The following is a 22,106-nucleotide window of genomic DNA, read 5'->3' as shown; positions in this document are numbered from 1 at the left end:
AGAGTGCTGAGGAATCAGTTGATTTCTAGTTCATGGTATGTCCTAGCCGGAATGGCATTATACATGTATTCCTAACACCAGTCAGCCTCCTCCTCCTCCAGAAAGCCTTCTCAGGTGGCTCTCAAAATGGATAATCCCAAGAATCTTCTTATACCTTGCCTCAGAAATGCCTTTACTCTAGACTTCTGTATACTCTAAACAGTGAAGCCAATTTATTTGCACATTAGTCACCAAGGAAAGTTGCTCACTTTTGCAAAACCTCACCTCTTTTCACAGCAATATTCTCCCCATCTTGCTAGATATGGTTGAGACACATTGAACATAACAATCTCAGTAGATTCAGAATTGCAGGTGACCCTAAGGTCAATGGAAAGATACAAGGCAGGGGTAAGTTGTCTGCAGCACATTACTAACAATGACTTCCATATAAGAAGTGGTGAAAGTCATTATCAAGGACACATTCTGTAGCCAAAGAGAAAGACAACAGCTGGAAGGCCTGAATGTACCCAGCAATGGTAAAAGACTTCATGGAGAGTTTCCAGGGCATTGAATAGACAGGTATTCTTAACCTTTGGTGTGAATCATGCATCTGTAGGCAGTCCAGTAAAGCTTATGGACCCCTTCTCAGAATGATATCCTTAAATACATCAAATAAAATACAAAGACTATGAAGGAAACAAATTATATTGAATATTTGTTCTCTCTCTAAAGACAAGTTCACGGACCCTGTGAAGAATGCTTGGGGCAAACACGCTGTCTATGGACGCAGTCACAGAAGGACCTCCTGACAGAGAGATGATAGACTCAGAGTGCAGACTGAGACATGTTTTGAGGAGACATGGCCAATGCAGAAATATGTTCTGCTTGACTATAGATGTTCCTAACAGGAGTTTTATTTTTCTTATTTTCTCCATTGGGGGAGAAGCATGGGTTAGAGAGAGAAGGCAAATCTTTGTTTAAAAAAATTCAATTTAATTAAAACAAAAAGAATTCATGAGAGGATAAGGATAAGAATCACCAAGAATGAGATAGCCTAGGTAAATAGTGATCTGCACTGGGCAGAGGGATCAATGAGATCTTGAATCTATGAAAGTATTAAAATAATGCAATTGCTCAGCCCTTATTATGTCAAGGAAGAAAGGGAGGGGAAGGGGGGGAGAGACATATATACACATAGGGAGAGAAACACACACACACACACACACAGACAATGAGAGAGACAGAGAAAGAAGGAGAGACAGAGGGGGGAGAGAGAGACAAGAGAGGCTGAGAGAGACAGAGATAGAGATAGAGGAACAAAATGGTGGGGGGCAGTGGGGTGGAGAGAACCAGAAAGATGGAGGTTTCAGAGGATAAAAGCCTTTTTGGTTGGAAAGAAGAACTGAAAGAGACATCAAACCAGATCAAAGGGCTGCCTGGAAGTGTGTGTGTGTGTGTGTGTGTGTGTGTGTGTGTGTGTGTGTGTGTGTGTGTGTGTGTGTGTGTGCGCGTGTGTGCGTGTGTGCGCGCACGCGCATGCGTGCCACTGGGGAAGCAGTATCTCTCTGGGCACACACACAGGATGCAAATGAGGCCTTTCACTCAAGTCCTTCCAAGGCAGCCAGTGGGGCAGGCTGGGCTGGGTTGTTTGATCTGTCGGGTGCTGTATCTGGAGTTGTTTGATGTTGGGGAGATGAGGAGGGGAGGAGACAGAAAAAGCCACATCCATATGCATAACTCTTCCCCCACCCCACTCACTGAGAGAGGCTAGGAGCACCTTCACTATCTTCTCCCATGTCCGCTCAGTGCCCACTCTCCTCCCCCTGCCCCCACCATAGACCTAGAGAAGCTATAAGCCTTCATCATCATTTACTTCCTACCCTACTTCTCCCAGAGGTTCTCTTCTGTTCTGTAGAATACTTTTATACACTTGCCCCACCAAAACCAAAACAAAACCCAGAGAAGTCTCAGGCTCCCTTTTAACCATTTTGGAGCACAGGGGGCCCTGGCAGAACAGTCACCCTACAGGCCATTATGGTCAAGGTCTCCGGTGAGGAACAAGGAAGGGAAGGTAAGGGAGAGGAGGGGAAAAAGCACACCAGACACATGTATTGCCTTTGGCAAGATAGGTGGCTGCTTCTTAGATTTTGTCTTGCAGAAACCATGCTTGGTTTCACCTCTGTGGCTTTGCTCCCACCTCTCTCCTTAGGCAAAACTACTTCTTTCTTTAGGATCATAATGTTACTTGGAGATGAAAGAGACCTTGTTTTACAGATGAAAAAAGAAAGGCCCAGGGAAGTTGCCCAAGGTCATAGAAGGAAGAGCAGAGCTGAGATTCAAACTCAGATCTGGCTGAACCAAATCTTGTATCCTTTTTATCATTCTACACTGCCTCCTTTCCCCTTAACTAAGTCTAATTCATCGTTCAAGGCTTAGCTCATATTCCCCCATCCTCTAGGAAGGCTTCCCAGTAGTGAGACATGCCCCTTGCATGTCCTCTCCTCCAAACTCATAGTTTGACACTAAACCACGTGAACGTTAGCCCTTGATCACACCAAGTCCGCTCTTGTCAGTCACTTGGTTAACAAGCATTTATTAAGTGCTTTCTATGTTCCAGGATGCACAGAAAGGAAGACACTGTTCTAAGAAAACTTATCTTCTATTTATCTTCATCTAAACAACTGAGAACATACAAGGTAGATAGAGGTACACATATATGTATGTATGTGTGTGCAGAGACACACACATACATATATACCTATAAGTATATACTTATTGTGTATATGTATACATATATACACATATACATATTTGTATATGCATATATAGAGGTGGAGATAGAGAGAGACAAAAAAAAAGATAGAGAGGAGAGAGAGAGACAGAGAGAGAGAGAGAGAGAGAGAAGAGAGAGAATAGACAGAAGGCAGAATCAGAGGGAAGGTGTTAGCAGCCAGAGGGTTAAGTAAGGTCTCCTACAGAAAGTAGGATTTGAGTTGACTCTTCAGGAAAAGAAGCCAGAAGGGAGGAATATGTGGAGGGAGAACATTCCAGATCTGAGGGATGGCCAGTACAAAGTTGGGAGATGGAAGATTATATATGGGGAACTGCAAAACAGTCAGAGTAACTAGATTGTAGAGTGAATGATGGGGAGTAAACTGTAAAAAGACAAGAAAGGGAGGAAGGGACCAGGTTGACTTTGAGTACAAGTAGATTTTATATTTGTTCCTGGAAGAAATGATCCACTGGAGTTTATTGAGCAGGAAGGTGACATGATGAGACCCTTGCTTTAGCAAACTCACTTCTGCTGCTCAGTGGAGGATAGACTGGAATGAGGAGAGGCAGGGAAACCAATTAGAAAACAATTGTAATAGTCTAAGACTAAAATGATTGAGACCTGTATTGTGGTTTTTAACTGTGTGAGGGGAAAGAGAAGGGAATGTGTGTATATGTATATATGTATGTATATATGTGTGTGTATCTGTCTATCTATCCATCCATCTATCATCTATCTATCTATCTATCTATCTATCTATCTATCTATCTATCTATCTATCATCTATCATCTATCTATCTATCTGAGAGATGTTTTGAAGGTAGAAGTAATTTGACAAATGGAATATTGGAATGAGTGCTTGTGTTTGTTTTCGAAGAGGACCATGACATCAGAGAAATGATGACATGACTTGCATTTGACTTTGTTTTGAGTGAGGGAGGGCTGTGTAGGTCACCAGCCTCACTTTCTCCTCCTGAGCCATCTGGATCCAGTGACGAGGATGATTGGAGATGGCCCAGGATGCATTGGGAGACCTTGGCCTTTTAGACTAAGGCCTTTTCAGGCACTCACTTAAAGTGAGGTAATGCCCATTTAGTGAATAGGTTTCTTTAAAAGTAGTCAGAGGATGACCCCTTTAAATAGAAAAGAAAAAATATAAATCAAGCTGGGAGGGGTTAGTGAGGAGCTGAACATAGCACAGAGGTTTTGAGTCTATCTGACTGGGAGTAATCCTTACTAGTAATTGAAAAGTTGGGGAAAAGGGAAGGTTTTGAAGAAAGATCATGAATTCTGCTTTGGATGCGTTCAGTTTGAGATGCCTATGAGATATTCAATTCAAGATGTCCAAAAGGCCTTTGGTAATGGTAATGGTAATGGTAACTCAAGGGAGAGGTTAGGGATTCATATATAGATATAAAAATCATTCACATAGAGATGACAATTGAACCTTTTGGAGATGATGAGATAAACAAGATGATATAGAACAGCAATTCTTGACCTTTTTTTATCTCATGGACACTGTACTGAAGATTCTGGACCCCTTCTCAGAATGTTTTTAAATGCATAAAATAAAATACAGAGGAGTTCAGAGAAAGCCAATTATTCTGAAATAAAGATGAAAAATTTTGTCCCATCCAAGTTCATGGACCCTCACCTCTGAAATCTATCCATGGATTCCTTCGGGGTCTGAACCCCTGGTCTAGACTCAGAGTAGAAGCAAGAGAACCAGAGGGAGAATGCAGACTTCTCAGGAAGTTGGAAAGAGAAGCAAAACTTGGGAGTTGGTTGACTACCCTGGATAAAGGAAGGAGGGGCTGTAAGCTTTTATTGAGGGAAGACAGCAGTTACTCATCAGTCAGGGACAGCTCCCAATACCAGGTAGGGAGATGTTGAGGATGGCACAGAGGTTTTAAGCTTGTGAGACTGGCAGGATGATGGTGCCCTTGATAGTAAAAGTAAAAATAGAAAGAAGGGAAAAAACTCAGGATAGAGGCTAGGGGAAGATATAAAACCTTGGAATCATCTGCATAGTTGAACCCATGGGAGCTGATGAGGTCATCATGTGAGATAGTGAAGATGGAAAAGAGGAAGATCACCCAAGTTAAAAGCCTTTGGGGGCATTCACAGTTAATAGGTATGAAACAGATAAAGATCCAGCAGAAGAGACCGAGAAATAGGAGTTGGATAAGTAAGAGGGGGAACCAGGAGAGAACAGGGTCATGTAAACCTACAGAAGAGAAAGATGTGAGAGTCAAAGGCTGCAGAAAGGTCAGGAAGGATGAGGATGGAGGATAGACTATTAAGAGATTATTAAGAGACTATTAAGAGTACCTTTGGAGAGGGCAGGCTCAATTTGAATGATGAGAATGAAAAGCTAGATTGCAGGGTGTTTAAAAGACAGAGAGGAAGTGTAGGTACTGACTGTAGACAGCTTTCTCGAGGATTTAAGCTGAGAAGGATCTGGGTTTGAATCCTGGCTTCTACTTATTGCTTGTATGCCCTTGAGTAGCCCATATAGTTCTAGGTCTCGATTTCCCCATATGTAAAATTAGGGGATTTAGCTAAGTTCTCTTTGAGTTCTATATCTATGACCCTATGACCTCTAAAGTGTCTTTGAACTTCCAATATTCTATAATTTTATGATAGACTAGCCTTTAGTCACTAGAGATGTAAAGGGAGAGAGGGACACACAGAAAAATAGACAGCCAAGGAGAGGGAAACCCATGAAGCAACAAAACTGAGAGACTCATGGAAAGGGATGGCAGATAGAGAAAAGGAAGGATGAGACAATCAGAGGAGAGATAGAAGAGCCAAGACCCTGGGCTGATACTGAAGTAATGCCAGAGGCTAGACCCTCAAGGAGATGCCTAAGTGAGCTGCAACTAGATTGTTCACCTCTCTCTAGCCCTGTGAAGCCAACCCATACTTGTCCTGATCCTTTTTCCTATTAGTGATCCTTGAGATCACATTCATCTTTAGATCCCTAGTGCCTACTATGAGGTTTTATGGTTTAATTGAGTTTAAATGCTGTGAGTCACTGACAAAAGATTGTGGGGGTCAGTGTTCTTGGAGGCTGGAAGACTCCCTGAACCCAAGGGGCATGACAGTAAAGTTCAGGAGGCAGAGATGTTATCATCTTCTATCTAGACCTCTGATAATGTCTCCATCCCCATCCACCCCTACACCCACAATCATCTCCAATCTCATCTTAGTTGAAAAAAGTCATGAGTACAAATCAGGAAGGTATACTAGACAATGTAGACATTATAAATGGAAGTCACCTTTTTTTGGTGTATGTGTATGTATGTATGTATGTGGGGGGGCATCTGTATGAATTTCATCTCTCCACTTGAGTGATTAGAAATTTTATATGCTACATTTTCTTTCCCAGGCACACTGTCTACTGCAAGCCTCTCAAAATTTCTGTGAGAACTTCTCTGCCACAGAACCTTATTGTCTAATGGGGTTTCCATGGGCATCTGGCATATTTTCTGGTGTTTCACCTATCACATGATAATTTATAGCATAAGGTAGACTTGTGGTTTCTTATCCCCTTCTTTCATATAACATAAATTATGGCCAGTTTGTCCTTAGTTTTCAAGGAGACAGATAAGGGCGTTATTTCAGCAAAGGTAAAAAGCTACCACAAATGGATAGGGTTGGCCATGGTATTATGAGGATGTGGGGGAGGGGGTGTCACAAAGCAAAATTATCTTCCCCTAGACATACCCATAAACACACTCACTGTATGACATTGCATCAATTTCCACACAGCCTCTCATTCTCTAATTGCTTGGTCTCTCTGACTTATGATAGTAACCATGCTTGTCACAACACTAACTCTGTTTACATCTGACTTCCACACTCCCCATATTCTACGACCTAGCTTCCTAGCCAGGCCTATTCCACCAGTCACCAGCATCAGGAGAATGCCCTGATTATTTTTCCACAGACCTGGGGAGTGGTGGACAAAAACCACAATCAGCTTTGAGCCTTCTTTTGCTCTGTGCACCAATTCTCCTCCTTCAGTCTATCATCCCATAAGCCATGATTTTCAGACCCCTCACCATAGGATCAACCACATCTCCTTTTCTGGGTTTGCATAACTCAAGCATTTAATTATTGGACTGCAATGGGAGAATTAAGTTGTGGTTGTGGAGACTGAGTAACCCTGGTTAACACATTTCCTTTTCTGCCCTGGGTTTTCCTTTTCTGTTCTTTCCCATTCACGGAGGGTAACGGGAAGAAGTTTCATGAGGAAAATGGTTAGAAAGTCACATATCAATCCAAAGTAATTTCTGACTCAGTGGGATTTTATTTTGCTTAATTCTGGACTTATTCCTCTAATCAGTTCAGTTAGAACTTGTTTCTTCTGCCTGGATTCAGTAAGACTTGAGTTTGAATCTGGTTTCAGACATTTCCTGGTTGTGTGATTTTGGACAAGTCACTGAAGCTGCTTTAGTTTCCTCAAATGTAAAAAGAAGATAATAATAGCATATACCTCCCAGGGTTGTTGTGAGGATCCAATGAGATAATGTTTGTTAAGTGCCTAGTACATAGTAGGTGCTTAATAAATGCTTGTTCCCTTCCTTCCTTCCTCTCCCATACTGTCTCTCTAGTTTCCCAGGTTAGGGTCCTATGACAGTCTTTCACCTTCTCATTCTTTTTTGGTCTAGGAAGATTCTTTTACTTGCATGCTTATCTTTAGTCAGCCCAAGCCTGTCAACCTTCATGCCCTACCCCATCTATCAATTGTAGGAGTTATTGTTTTACTCTCTCTCTTTCCTTAATTAATCTCTTGTACTCACTGACTTATCTGTATTTCTCTAGTATCCTCCCAGTAGAATATCATCACCTTGAGGGCAAGGAGAGTTGCACTTTTGTCTTTTTATCCTCACAGTCTTTCTTCACTCTGGGCCTCCCCCCAATTGATTTGGATTAAAGCTCTTTAGGATTACTAATTCAGTCTTTATCTAAACAGAATAAATAAACTTCTATTCAAATACGCCTATCAACTTGATTTATCTTTATAAAAGCAGGAAAAGCAGCCAACTTGACTTCTCAGATCCTCGAGATCTCATAAATACTTTCTAATGTTTTCATGTTTTGCTTATTTTGACTGTTCCAAGTTTAGTTTTAAACCAAAGTGTCAATATACTTTGAAAGCTGATTATGAATAGCCAGTTAAGAAAATGGTGCTTTAGAATGACAGTCAGATTTCTGGACCATGGTTTAAATTATAGGAATGGCAGGTTCCTGATGGAGTGTACCAACTTGAGATGGCTACGTATATCTACACAGAAAGAGAGCAGAGTGATAGCTACAATAAAGGAAGAAAAATAGCAGTGGAAATTCATACTCAGCCTCCAGAAATTCATAAAACTCAAGAAGGAACCAGTTGGTAAAACCCATGGCTTCAGATAATTATGCACAAAAGCACAAAGAATACAAAATATGAGCAATAACCAATGAAGAAAATTTGATTTCATAGGGATCACTGTGATATGATGAGATATAGTGAGATAAAACCCATGATTGTACTATGGCTTGTAGGAGGATATGCCTTTTTCAAAAAGAACGGGAAAGTATAGGGTGTGTCTGCATATGTTGATGGGTTGGCGTTGGAATAGTATTAAATATCAAGGATATATAACCATGTGACAAAATCCTGGAGCCAGAGAGGGAGAAAAACATTTGCCTGAAGATTAATGGAGGCAGAAATAGAAGTGATATTATCATCAAAATATACTGGACCTCCTGATCAGAAAGAGGAAATAGATGAAGAATTTAGGAAATAAATAAGGAGGCTGTCGTGAAATCATGATGATGGAAGAACTTCAGTCTTCCAGATACATCCCGGAGTACTCTTTCTGCCAGGAGGTGGCCAGCTAATAACTTTTTATGTACCTTAACAATAATATCATCTGTTAAAAAGTGGAGGAACCAACAAGAAGAAATATTATTCTGGAGATAATTCTCAGCAACAAGGAGGAAGTGCTTGCTGGGGTGTAAATCATGGGAACCTAGTGAAGAAGTAATTATTCCTTCTTAGAGATGTTGTAGTAGAGAATGGATAGGAAGCTGGGAATACTATATAACATATCCTAGATTTGGGGAGAGGTTTAAAAACCAGGGTGCACTGATAAGTGTTTCACAACTGGCTCTCCAAAAAAAGAAAAAATATGAATGAAACACTTTAAAATCGAATATACATTATTACCATTTTCTCTATAACTTTCTAGGGTCTTAACAATCAACCAAACAATAAATAAATTGTATAGTTTGCCAATTTCTGAAGTATAAATGCTCACAATGAAAATTTTTCAGCTCTCACAAGCTGATTCCAGCTGACTCCAGCACTCCCCTGCTTAAGAGATACTTTTGGTAGCATCTCATGGACTAAAATCTCCAGGGGAAATTATCCCAGGGAGCATGAGAATCTTTCAAGAATATTAATTCTGAAGATACAAAGAGGAACAATTCTGATGAGGAAAAAAGGGAAGTGTCTGAATAGACTTGATGTGGACACATGAGCACCTCACCAACCAACTTAGCTACACACACACACACACACACACACATTCCACAGAAGATAAGGGCAAGGATAGGGTGAATATGAAAGCATAGCACAGCTCTATAAAAGTAGTGTCAGGAGTGCTAAAGCCTAGGATGAACTGAGGCTGGCAATGAAAGCTGAGAATAATGAAAAGGGGTTTTTGTGGCTATATTGATGAAAAGGGAAGGATCAAAGAAGGGATAGAAACAATGCTTGTGGTTAATAGGCACATGATAACTGATGATGGGAAGAAGGCAGAGCTGCTTAACTTTTAGTTTGATTTTCTTTTCTGTACCAAAGAAAATTATCTCTGGGTACAAAGGACACAACAAAAATGGCTAATATAGAGTTGATTCCAAAACTAAAAGAGCACCCAGCTGCCTTGTATGAGTTAAGACAACCTAGGCCAGGTGAACTATATTCTAAGGTACTAAAGGAATTAGTAGATTTTATTGCTGAACCATTGTCTGTGATCTTTGAAAGATGTGGAGAACTGGAGAAATATTGGAGGACTGGAGAAGGGAAAGTGTTGTCCTAATTCTCAAAAAAAAAAAAAAAAAAGAGGGAAGAAAATGGAGGCTGAAAAGTATAGGCTGACAAGTATAATTTGGGTTTCTGATAAAATTCTAGAATATATTATTAAAACGCTGAAAAAAGAAAATAGTGATTACAAAAGACCCATATCAAGAATATGTCATGCTAGACAACTACATGTCCTTTTTACAATTAAGCAATTAACAATCATTTGTTAAATGCCTACTATTGCCAGGAACTGTTAGGCACTAGATAAACAAATAAAAAGAATGAAATAATCCTTAATATCAAGGCTTTTAATATTACTAGACTGATAAAAGAGGGGAATGCTGTACAGTTTACCTAGATATTAGCAAAGCATTTAATAGTCTTTCCTTCATGTTATTCATATGAATAAGATGGAGACATTTGGGCTAGTTGATGGTAAAATTAATTTGATTTGGAACCAGTTGAATAATTGGACCCAATAGGTAGCCATCAATAGGTTCCCATCAACCTAGAAAGAAGTCTTCAGTGGAGTGCCCCAGGGATTTGTATTTGACTCTGTTCTATTTAATGTTTGGGGGGTTTTTGTAATCAGTGACTTAGATGAACTCAAATGGCAGATTGACACAAGTTGGAATGGGTAGTCAGGATTTTAAGATCTTGCTAAAAAAGAACACTAGAAGATTTCATGTAGACATAATGAGTGTGGTCAAGTGTTTTAAGCCCCTATCCTATAGAAGAGGGCCTAGGATGATCTTGCTTTGTTCAAGAGGGCAGAATTAAGAGCAACAGGTGAAAACTTCATGGGGGAAGATTTACGTTTGATGTAAGAAAAAAGCTTCCTAAGAACCATCTGTATCAGAAATGGGCAAATTTGATTACTTGGACGACCACTTACCAAGTGGGAAGTAGAGGGGATTTTGTTCAAGTGTGACTTGTCATCAGTAGCCTTTGAAATTCCTTCTAATTCTAAGATCCTTTCATTCTGTGAGTCTGTGACAATTCACAGGTGCTCCATGGTGAGGAATGGGAATCACCTAACTGACTGTGACCAGGAAACTGGTCAGATCTAAAGGTTGATGCAAGAAGTTTTCTTACAGTTACACATCTCAAGAAACCCATATGTCTTATCTGAAAATTGGCCCCATAGTGAACAATCAGTTATTGTTTCCATGTTCCTTTGATTGTTCACAGACACTTGCGGGGAGTGGGGGGGAAGAGCAGGACACCTCTTTTTCTGGTTTGTTTCTGTTCTGTCTCTCCCCCTCAATTTGCAAAGTCCCTAATCTTTCCTCCACTTAGAAATCAGCTTACCTTATGTATTGTGATTATTGTTTCCTTTTAATTAATTGGTCCTATTTAGTTAATTGCTTTTAATATCTAAAAGTCTGGCTCTTTCTGTATTTGAGGTTCAGCTCAAGCTGAGGAAGGGTCTGGGGCAGATTGGTTAGGCAATTGGTGTGCATTGCTCCATAGGGAAATGTGCTCCAAACCTCAAACCTTTGTTTGCTCAGTCATTTCACCTTCCATCTAACACAAGAACACACAATGTTCCTTACTTCAAGGAATTTTGTATTTTTATAGAATGAATGAAAATAAGTGAAAAATCACTTTTAAGTGCTTGATTACTATGTGTCAGACACTGTGCTGACCATTGGGGATACAAATACAAGAGATAGTTGCTTTTCTCAAAGAATCTGTATTCCCATTAGAGGATACCATATATATAAAGGAGTGGCAGACAGGGAAAGGAGTTTTTGGTTTAAGAAGTCACTTGGATGGTGGATGGAATTTTAGGGCAGACAATTGACACAATCATTCCAGAAGCATTAGTGGTGTTAATTTCCATTACTTGTTCCTAGAACAAAAGGTGGAAAACTAGAATCACAGTGGTTATCTAGTTCAGTCCCCTCATTTTACATGAGGACACTGAGGCTGATGACATCAAGTGACTTGACCAAGGTCACAAAGCTAATAAGTGGTAGTACGTGGTCCACTGTTGCTCTGATTAAAAGAGGAACTTGAAGGAGGAAGTATTTAACCCATTGGTCGTTGAATTTCAGGCATCAGGGCAGGCTGGTGGCAAAGATGTTTTGGTGTGATGTGTTTAATAGGAATGTATGTGTAGAGCCCATATAAGATTGCATGCAGTCTTGGGAAGGGAAGGGGAGAAAATTTGGAACTTATGGAAGTATTGTTAAAATTAGAAACAAATAAATTAATAAATTTGGAACAATAAAGATTTTTGGTGTGGTAAGGGTTGAGGTCTTTGTGACTGAGATAAACATTGGAGATAATTAAATCACAGTTAGACTACAGCTTTGCTTTAAAAGGGGCTGTTGAGTAAGCCAATATGATTGCAGGGTGACAGTCAGTTACTTTAAAGAGCAAACTTAAAAAAAAAAACTGAGTTCAACCATCTTGCCTAGTCTAGAAGAGTAGCAACTACCCAGTGGTCCAATCCTATTATTGATCAGCAAGAGAGATCTGATCTGCTCTGTTTCTGACCTGACACACCTGACCCCTAAGAGCTCACCATATTGATTCCAAACAGTGTGGGCATTTGCCCTTCAATAACAAATTATTTTAAAGGAAGATGGAGAAGGATGTGTACCTATTTCCTACTGCTTCCCTCTCCAGAATTTTGGGACAATGTGGCTTAGGGAGTCACCTTGGATTTAGAAGGCACTCTATGTTCCATCCCATCTAAATTACCTGCTGTTCTCTCTCTCATCTCTGAATTTTTACGTGGTCTCTGGTCCATATTTGGAATGTGCTCCCCCATCACCTCTACCTCTTAAAATCCTTAGCATCTTTCAAGACCTGGGTCAAGTGCTATCTCCTCTTACACCTTCCTTAGCTGTAACTTTGTATATACACATATGTTCTCCATCTGTGTTTATGTTTACTTCCAGCAGAATATAATCTCTTAGAAGGCAGGGGATGTTTTGTTTTTGTATTTCCAGGGAGTAGCAGAGTGTTTTTCATATGCATGCTGAATGAATAAATAAATGCATCAGGAGAGCTGGGTCTAAATCCCAGATGTGACATGGATGAGGTGTATGATCCTGGGCAAGTCACTTAATCTCTCCCAGACATAGTTCCTTCCTATGTAAAATAGGGAATTTAATACTTCTCCTACCTCCCTTGCCAGTTTGTGGTGAGGACAGCAGCACTTTGTAAACCTCCAAAATGCTTTAGAAATGTGAGACATTATTATCATGTACTATTCTACGTCATGCTTATTTGTATATGTGACATTTCCCTTTCTGTACTATAAGGTTCTACAAGGCAAGAAGTGAATCTTACTTATCTTTGTATGTTCCCATGCCTTGGTCTAATCTTTTCTGTCTAGTATTTTCTTTGTATGTATTTTGAATACACTCACATATTGACAGGGGGAGTACTGGAGGCGAGGGGGTATCAGGAAAGATGGCTATGATTCAGCTGAACATTGAAGGACTCCAAGAGGTGAAGAGGGAGTGCACTGGAGGAAAGGAAGACAGCTGGTACAAAGGGACAGAGATGGGAGACAAAATGCTGCATGTAGGGAATGGTAAAGATGCCAGTTTGGTCAGAATATAAAAGGCATGGAAGGGAGTGATGTATAATAAGCCTCAAAGGTAGCCTGGAGCCAACTTGTGAAGGGCTTCAAATACCAGACATGGGAGTCTGTATTTTATCCTAGAGACATCAGGGAGAATGAACAGGACTTACAACTGATTGGATGTGGGAGATAAGGGAGATGGCAAAGTCAAAGATAATCCCAAGGTCATGACCATTCACCTTGTGAACAGTCGTTGCACCAACAGGAATAGTGAAGTCAGAAAGGGGAGCAGAGTTGGGGAAAAGAAATCAATGTGACTTTGAATGTATTGAGTTTGTGATCATCTGTGTGGAGATATTAAAATAGTTGGAGTTTGGATCTGGAGGGAGAGAGAGGTTGGAGAGAGTGATCTGGTATAGATAGATATAGGTGAAGCTGTGGTAGTCAGTAGATGAGTTTGCCACTTTCTAGAACACAGAGAGACAGAGAAAGAGAAGAGAACAAGGGAGAAAGCAAAACCCGAAGGAATCTCACCTTTCTGTCACCTCTTAGAATCCTTGACTTCTTTCAAGACTGAGCTCAAATCTCACCTTTTTTCTGGAGGACTTTTTGGCACCCCTCCCCCCCAGCAGCTAGTGACTTCCCCATGAGATTACTTTGCATTTACTCCATATATCTTTTATCTTTCTGGTTATTTAAATATTGTGTGTTTCCCCCCCCCCCCCCACTAAAAGGTAAGCTTCTTGAGGGCAGGGGGTAATTTTTAAAAATATCTTTGTATCCCTAATTCAGTGTTTGTCATATGGTAAGCATGTAATACATTCTTGTTGATTTTTGATTGATTGATTAAAGCAGTCCCCTGCTTTAAGATTCCTCTTTGATGATATTTTTCTACTATATAGCTCAAATCATAGAGTGGTAGGATAGGCTAATAAAAAGCTTACATATTAAGAGCCCCAAGATCTACGGTCTAGTCCTGATTCTGCCACTGACTCCCAGCGTGACCATTGGGAAGTTCTTTGGGCTCCAGTTTTACCAACTGTATGGTAGGGGTATACCCACCTCACTGAAGTGTTATGGAAATGCAATTCAAGACTAGTTACAAAAGCACTTTGAAAAGGATAAAATGCTTTGCACTGTGTAAGCGTGCAAGGTATTATTAGGGCAATAGGCATCTGAAAATAATAGACCCACTAACATTTTATTCATATGTGTCCCAAATTCAGACCAGCCTATCCCCCAGTGAGTCACTGAATTAGTGAGGAGGAGAGTGGAGGGAGGGAGGAAGTGGGGGGTGGGAGGGAGAAGTGGGAGGAAAGAGAAGGAAGAAAACCCTTGAGACTGGGAGAGCAGAGGAGAGGAGAGCAGAAGTGACTTAACTCATCTCAAGTGCCTTGTTTGCCAAGGAATCTTGGAAACATTTTAGAATGTTAAGGAAGTAAAGCACCAGCTGGGCTGGTTTCTTAATGATCCTCAGTGACCCACCTCATCTTAATATCTTAATAAAAACTCAAAAGTGATGATGATGATGATGATGATGATGATGATGATGATGATGATGATGATGCTATTGGTATTGATGATGCAGAAGAAAAAAATGACTCTCAGACGAAGTCATACACATTTACCACCCTTTGACCTTGTGGGTTTTGAGCTCTGTGCCTGATGAGGAGCCCCTAGGATGCTCATGTGCCTTCCCCTCCTCGCAATGGGTATAGAGTGTGGTACAAACTACCACAATATTGGTTCGTGGATATGAATGTTGCTGGAGACATGATTCTCAATCTTACTCCCTCACTCTTCATCCACAATACTTAGGGATGGTTTTTAAGGGGCAAGAGCATAAGAAACAGAAGGCTTCTTAGTCTAAAATCTAGAGACTAGGGTTTTACCCTTAGCTTCATCACAAACTTAGTGATCCTGGGCAAGTCACCACCCATCTCTGAACCTCTTTTTCCCTAGCTTTAGCATGTTGAATTATCATAGTTCAGTCAGTGCACTCACAAGTATTGCTTTAAAGACAGTGTTTTGCGATGCTGGAAGTAACAAACCTATAATCTGAGGGGCTGTATTAGGTTGATCAGAAAACCACAGATCCCTGCATGGAATTGTAAACCTTGGTGCAATGTCCAGCAAACATGTGAATCAGTTTGTCAATGCACTCTTCTTCTCCCCTCCTGGTGTACACCATTTATGAGATTTGGTGCCTTCTGCTGGCATCCCTTGCCCCTACCTTGGCATGCTCACCTCAGGAAGTACATGGTCACTTCCTACTCATCCTCATGAAAACATATTAATTTTGTGTCTTTTCCCACTAGCCTCTATTTTTTCCTACACATAGTGACCACAATAAATTAATGGGGATGTTAATAGAATGATAATGTGGAACACATTTCAAAGTTATTTGAATTCTAACAGGGTCCTTCAATGCCTCATTCCAAAGGATGGAAGTTTGGTAATGTAAAATTTCAGTCTTTGTAATGTGGTGATAAGGGAGACATTTTCAGTAAAAAGGGGTCTTTCTAGTGCTAGATAAGGGTTCCACCTTCTTCACTTTACAGAAGAAAAAGTTAAGTGCCAGAAAAATTAAGTGATTTGCATGCTGTTAAATACCTAGTTGTGTCTTCAACTTGGGGGGTCCTTTGACTTGAAATCCAGTATACTTTTCAATGTACAACACTGCCTTCTATTTTAAAAGTTACCTAAGAACCATAACCAGTCATTTTGCCACCCAGGACAACAGGAATCAAAAGAGACCTCAAATAACTATTTAAGACAAATTCAATTATGGGAATATACACCTTAGGTATAAGCCATATGTCTTGGGACACAAGGATCTGGGCAGGCAGAGACACTAGAATACTATAGGGCTACTGCTGAGAACATAACCAAGGAAGGAAATAGGGCCAGCACAGGCAAGGGAGGGATTGCTTTCATGGTGAAAAAGCCCATCATCTAGTAGATTCCTCCTTAAATAATTACTACTGCTAACTAGGTACTAAGTTCAGTAATTTCTACCTCCTAAGTGCTATCAGCACCCTCTAAATTTCAATACCCTGGGACCAATCGCCAGTCACCCCACCCTAGTTAAAAATCTCTGGGTATCCCACTTTTTCCACCATTTGCTCTGTTTCCATGGAAATGTCCCAGGTGGGATCATCACCCTAGATCCTTTCAATTTCTCATTTCTTCCTCTAACCAGGAAAAAACTCACCCACTCAAATCAGGAATGCAAGTACTTAGCACAGTCCCCGAAACTAAGGAAAGTTGCAGTGGTTATTAGTGGTGCCTAATGATATTTGCATAGATTAACAGACTTTAATGCAATCACGAATGCTACAATCCAGGAAAAATAATGAAGAAATCCATTACAAAGTCATAAAGTAACTAAGTCAATACAGCAATAATTTGATCCCATATTAGTAATAATTTCATCTCCTGCTGTAAGGCAATTTTCCTGTGCACACCATTTCTGGACAGTTTTATAAATATCACCTTTGTTTGAGATAATTAATTAGCAAAATCAAAAAATATATTGGTGGTATTTTATACGATAAATTAGTCATTAGGTTTAAACTGGCAGGCTGTAATAAAACTTATGAAGATGAATGTGCTCAGACTCCAAACCCTCCTTCCAAACCTCCTGCCTACCACCATCTTAACCCTCCACAGTCCCACTGATTGCTCGGTGCCTGGGTCACAAGTAGACAATCAGAGGATTGTCTACTAGATGGAGAGGAGGTCATCATTGATATGTGGAAGGTAGGACCTTGACTGCTGGTGGGGTGGAGAGAGGACCTAACCCAGAAAAAATTCCAAGGGGCGATTTGTCTTTAGAATTTTCCCTCTGCTACTTTTCTTTATTTGCCAACATCTGTCCCTTAAGTTCTCAGTCCAACTTTTAGGAAGAGATCTGAATTAGGCATTCCAACAAAGGTATTAGTGATAAGGCTTAAGTTTTAGTTTTTCCAGGGGAACTGGCATTAACCCAAAGGAATGAATGTTCTCTCTCTTAAGCAGATAGGAATCTGATGTCACTTCTGATGTCACTTTTCTGGGTTAGATAACACCGGCAGTGGGGGTGGAGGGAGCACTGTCTCTGGGGCATGTGTAACCATGAAGGTGATCTTTGCTAAACTTCTGCCATTAGCCTATAAGAAGTAACCCAGCTTATCAGATGAGTGGGCTGCTTCCTTCATCCCAGACAGTTTGGAGGGGTGAGGTGAGGAGTGTGGTAAGGTGGGGAGAACTTGTGGATTCACTGGTGGGCACATGAAGGTAATAATAGGCTAACATGAGCAGACCCATAATGATAAGGCAGGAGGACAGAGGAACACTCTAAAAAGGAAATGCACATTAAGATAAGTTTGGAATTATGGGATTCTGTATTTGTGAAGTGATTCAACTGTAAAACTTTATATTAACGTTTTAAATGTTCACTTATTGGATTTGGTTCTTTGCTCTACTGTGTCAGAATCTTTTTGGATCTCAATTTTTTTTTCCTCTCAATATGTTAGTTGTCCCTCCAAGCTTGATATCATCTGTAAATCTGACAAGCATACCTTTATTCCAAGTTATGATAAAAGCCTTGTGCTCAGGACCAAGGACAGATTTCTGGGATCTTCCACTAGGGACCTCCTTCTAAAGTGACACAGGAAAGGCAGAGTCAAAAATGGGAAAGTAGGAGGAGGAAGTATAATCTCGTTTTCTACTCCTTCACAAAGATCTAGAAAATGTACCAGAATGAATTTGGATTGGGAAAGCCAAGAAAAAAGTTACGAGTCATTTTTTCCAGCCCAAAGCAATTAGTTTAGTGTAATGGACAGGGAGTACTGCTGACATTTGGGAGTGGGGTGTCTGGTTGTATACTGGGCATTTCAGAGCCCAAGGACTGAAAGAGTCAAGATTGGGCACTAGGCTAGGAAGCACCAGAGCAGGAAGAGATCCCAGGGGATTTCTGAACTAGTGCAGGGTATAGGAATAAGTGCCATCTGGCAGCTCTGTAGCTGACTACCAAATTCTAGATTGGACTGGGAGAGAGGGGGTAGTTGGAGAGGACTGGTCCCTGGAGGACCTTAGCTGTGTACAGAGGAAGGAAGTAAATAGTAGTTGTGTATTTCTGAGTAGAGGGAACCTCAGCTCTCTTCCAATCCAGGATGGAAGCCTGCAGTGCAATAACTAGGACAGGAGTGCCAGGCCAAAGGGGAGCCTGCTCTGAACCTGCAGCACCTCTCAGCAGGCTAACAGCAGCTGAATCTATCAGCGATCTATTAAACTCCCAACCAGAGACAAGCCCACAGACCCAAACCTGGGTCAGGAAATTCCAGAGCTTACCCCTATAGTGCAGTGAGCAGATATCATTGCAGATCAAATCATCTGAGGAGCTCTGAAAGCTTATACCCGCCCCTGCCCAAGCCTGAACCATGAAAGCAGCAGGAGAATGAAAGAGGACAGAAGTCCAGGCCAGACATTTTCCCCAGAAGCGCCCAGAGCCCAGGACTAATGCAAAGTCCAGAGTCAAAGAAGGAGGCTGAAAGAATGAGAAAATGGAGAAGAAACCAGCATAAAGAGCTGTTTTGGTGACAGGGGAGCTCGCAAACCCAGAAAAGAATGTCTTAAAGACAACAATCAAAGCTTGAAAGAAAAAGAAGGCAGCTCAAACAAGAGTCCAGTCAGAATTCCTGGAAGAGTTAAGGCAAGACTTTTTTTTTAAGTGTTAAATTGACTACTTTCATTCCATCTTTTTAAAATTCACCTAACTGTCCTATCATTTAGCCTCCATCTCTACAGATAATAACCAAGTACAGGGCAAGAGGCTTTTTTGTCAAATGCTGAAATCTAAATCTATTATGCTGATACCATTCCCCTGAACTACCTCCCAATGCTGTGTGACCTATTCTTGATGAAGCCCTTAGTTATCACCATGTATCTTTTTAAGTGTTGATAATGGGTTCTAGGTTTTTTCCAAGAATAGACAAAGTTAAGCTCATTGATCTACTGTCTGCACATTCCACTGTGTCTTCTGGGTTTTGGTTTTTGTTTTTTTTGCCAATTAGACAAATGCTTTTCTAGTAACTATCCAGTTCTCCAAAGATCACCACCAGCTGCTCAGCCATAACATCTCATTTCTTTTTAGTCCCCCTTGGGCATTAGGACTATTGATTTAAATTGATGTCCAGTCACTTATCCTTAGTTTTTGCTACCTGTTAACCATTTTTGTTCTCTTTTTCAAAGCTCAAAGGTCATCCATTTATTTAAAAGAGAAAACACAATCAAAACAAGTTAAGTAGTAGAGCCTTCTTTCTGTTGTCTGTTATCATCATCACATCTACTCAGAGCAGTGGTCCTATGCCTTTTACCATCTCCCTCTTGTCCCCAACATTACTTTAACCACCTCCCTCCTATGTATGGATGCACTTAGCATCCATTGATAGCCTAAATTTATTCTGTTTAATTAGTCAATAATAGTATTGATTATATTATATATTATAATTATGATCATAATTATAATTATTAGTATTATTTATATAATAAATAATATTATTTAATTTTTAGTCCTACTTACAGGACAAGGTTTTTTTTTGGTGTTCATCATCAGTTACTTGACCTTTTCTCTTCTCTATATACCTTTTAAAAATCTGAGTTGTTTGCTAAGTTCCATGTGTATCCATGTTGGTCTCCTTAGGCAGGTCCCCTTTCCCCTACACATTCAAATGCTATTTATTATTCATGCTTTTGTGCATTTGTATAGATATCTGACACTATGGGGTTTGTTGCTAGCTTTCTTCTTGGATATTATCTCCCATGAATTACCTGTCTTCTGCTATTTTTCTTCCTATGTTGTGTCTCTTATTCTATGTAATACCAGGCTTATCAAATCTATGTGCAATTTTCTCTCTCCTCCTCCCTTTTAAATTTAAAGCTCCCTTGATTAGATTTGCAAGACTAGGCAAATATGTGTAGCAGGGTTTTGGATTGGAATGCTTGGTCCCTTGGTACTTTCAACACTTGGTTCCTTAGTTCTGAAAAGAAGAGGGAGCATCTCTTCCTAGCTCATATGTCAATCATCTTTGATACAGTATTTATCTCCCTCTTCAGGGGGAACCAAGGAATGAATCAAGAGCCTCTGGTGATGCATATCCTTTAGCAAGGGACCAGATCATGTCTCACTTGAAGAGGTTCTGTTTCACAGGAAATGCTTCAATCTAATCTTCACTACATATTTGTGTGTGTGTGTATGTGTATGTATGTATGTGTGTGTGTGTGTGTGTGTGTGTGTGTGTATTTACCAGCCCTTATTCCAATATTTTGAACTGGGGTATAGAAAGCCAAATTCTATTCTCAGACAGCACCTTCTTACCACCAGTCATTTGTTTCCCAAATCTGCCTTTCTCTTATGAATCATCTAACTTTAATTGGCACTTGTGATAAAAACACCACCTGGATGCTCAAGGTCTTCAGTTTTTTGTTCAGGACCTCATAATCCTTGCCAAAAATTTCTATGTTCCTTCTGGCAATATCTTTTCTTCCCATATGAATCACAAGAAGTAGGGAGTGGTCATCAATTTTGATAGTTCTTTAGGGGCTCTTCTTCAGGTCCAGAATGGATACCTCCATGAAGATAGCAGATGTCTCTGTTCTTTCTATCAGGTTAACAAACATCTGCCTGTTATCTGTCATCAGAGAACTGCCAACCACCACTACTTTTGTCTTCTTTCTCTGATCATTATTGGATGAAATTCCACCTGACTCTGGACATTATCTTTCTACTGATACTGCTTAAGATTTCCTTCCTTCCTTCCTTCCTTCCTTCCTTCCTTCCTTCCTTCCTTCCTTCCTTCCTTCCTTCCTTCCTTCCTTCCTTCCTTCCATTCCATCATAATTAAATTGCTGGCTCCTATTAATTTAACAAGTAAAAATTAATGACATGCACTTAATAGGTACTTTGCCCTTGTGGAGCTTATAGTTTAGTTGCTTATGGTTCACTAAAATCCTGAGGCTTTTTGCTTTTGTTTTTCCCCACGTGAACTGCTGCCAAATGCACAGGATATAGAATCTTGGAGCTGGAAGAGACCTCAGAGCCTATCTATCCCTATACAATCCTGAACAGGAATGTTCTCTACAGTAACTTCTAAGTAGACATCTATCCTCCACCACTGCCTCCTGAGACAGTTTAGTACATTTTGGGAAAATTCCAATTATTGGGATGTTTTTCCTTTATTTGGCTTAAATCTACATTGCTTATCACAGGCATTTGCAAGACCACCATTCAAGTAACTGAAGCTTAGTCAGGATCATTGCCCCCCCCCCCCCAAAGGATGATGATGTAAAGAAGTTCTATGGATAAATACTTTGAGACTTCAATGTAAAGGTGACATTTGCAAGGTCAGAAAAAAGAAGGATAGGGATTGAAACTGGTATATTTATAAATACATATATATATACACATACACATACACACATATATATGAAAATACCGTTCAGGGGTAAAGAATGAGAGGAATCAGATTTAGAGATTATATAGAAATCTCACTCATATAAATCTTTAATACTTTCTTTGAGAAAAGAATCAGACAGTTCTGGACATGGAGAGTGCCAGATAACATCACAATAAAAGGAAATTGATTATATTCTAACAGATTGGAAATGGCTTGTTATTGATGTGGGACTTTTTCCTGAATCAGCTGTCTGTGTACACTCAGGCCACAGACCTATCAGAGCAAAGATCCAAA

Source organism: Notamacropus eugenii, chromosome 4, assembly GCF_028372415.1.
Source record: "Notamacropus eugenii isolate mMacEug1 chromosome 4, mMacEug1.pri_v2, whole genome shotgun sequence".
NCBI lineage: Eukaryota > Metazoa > Chordata > Mammalia > Diprotodontia > Macropodidae > Notamacropus > Notamacropus eugenii.
Note: the sequence above shows the minus strand (reverse complement) of the source record.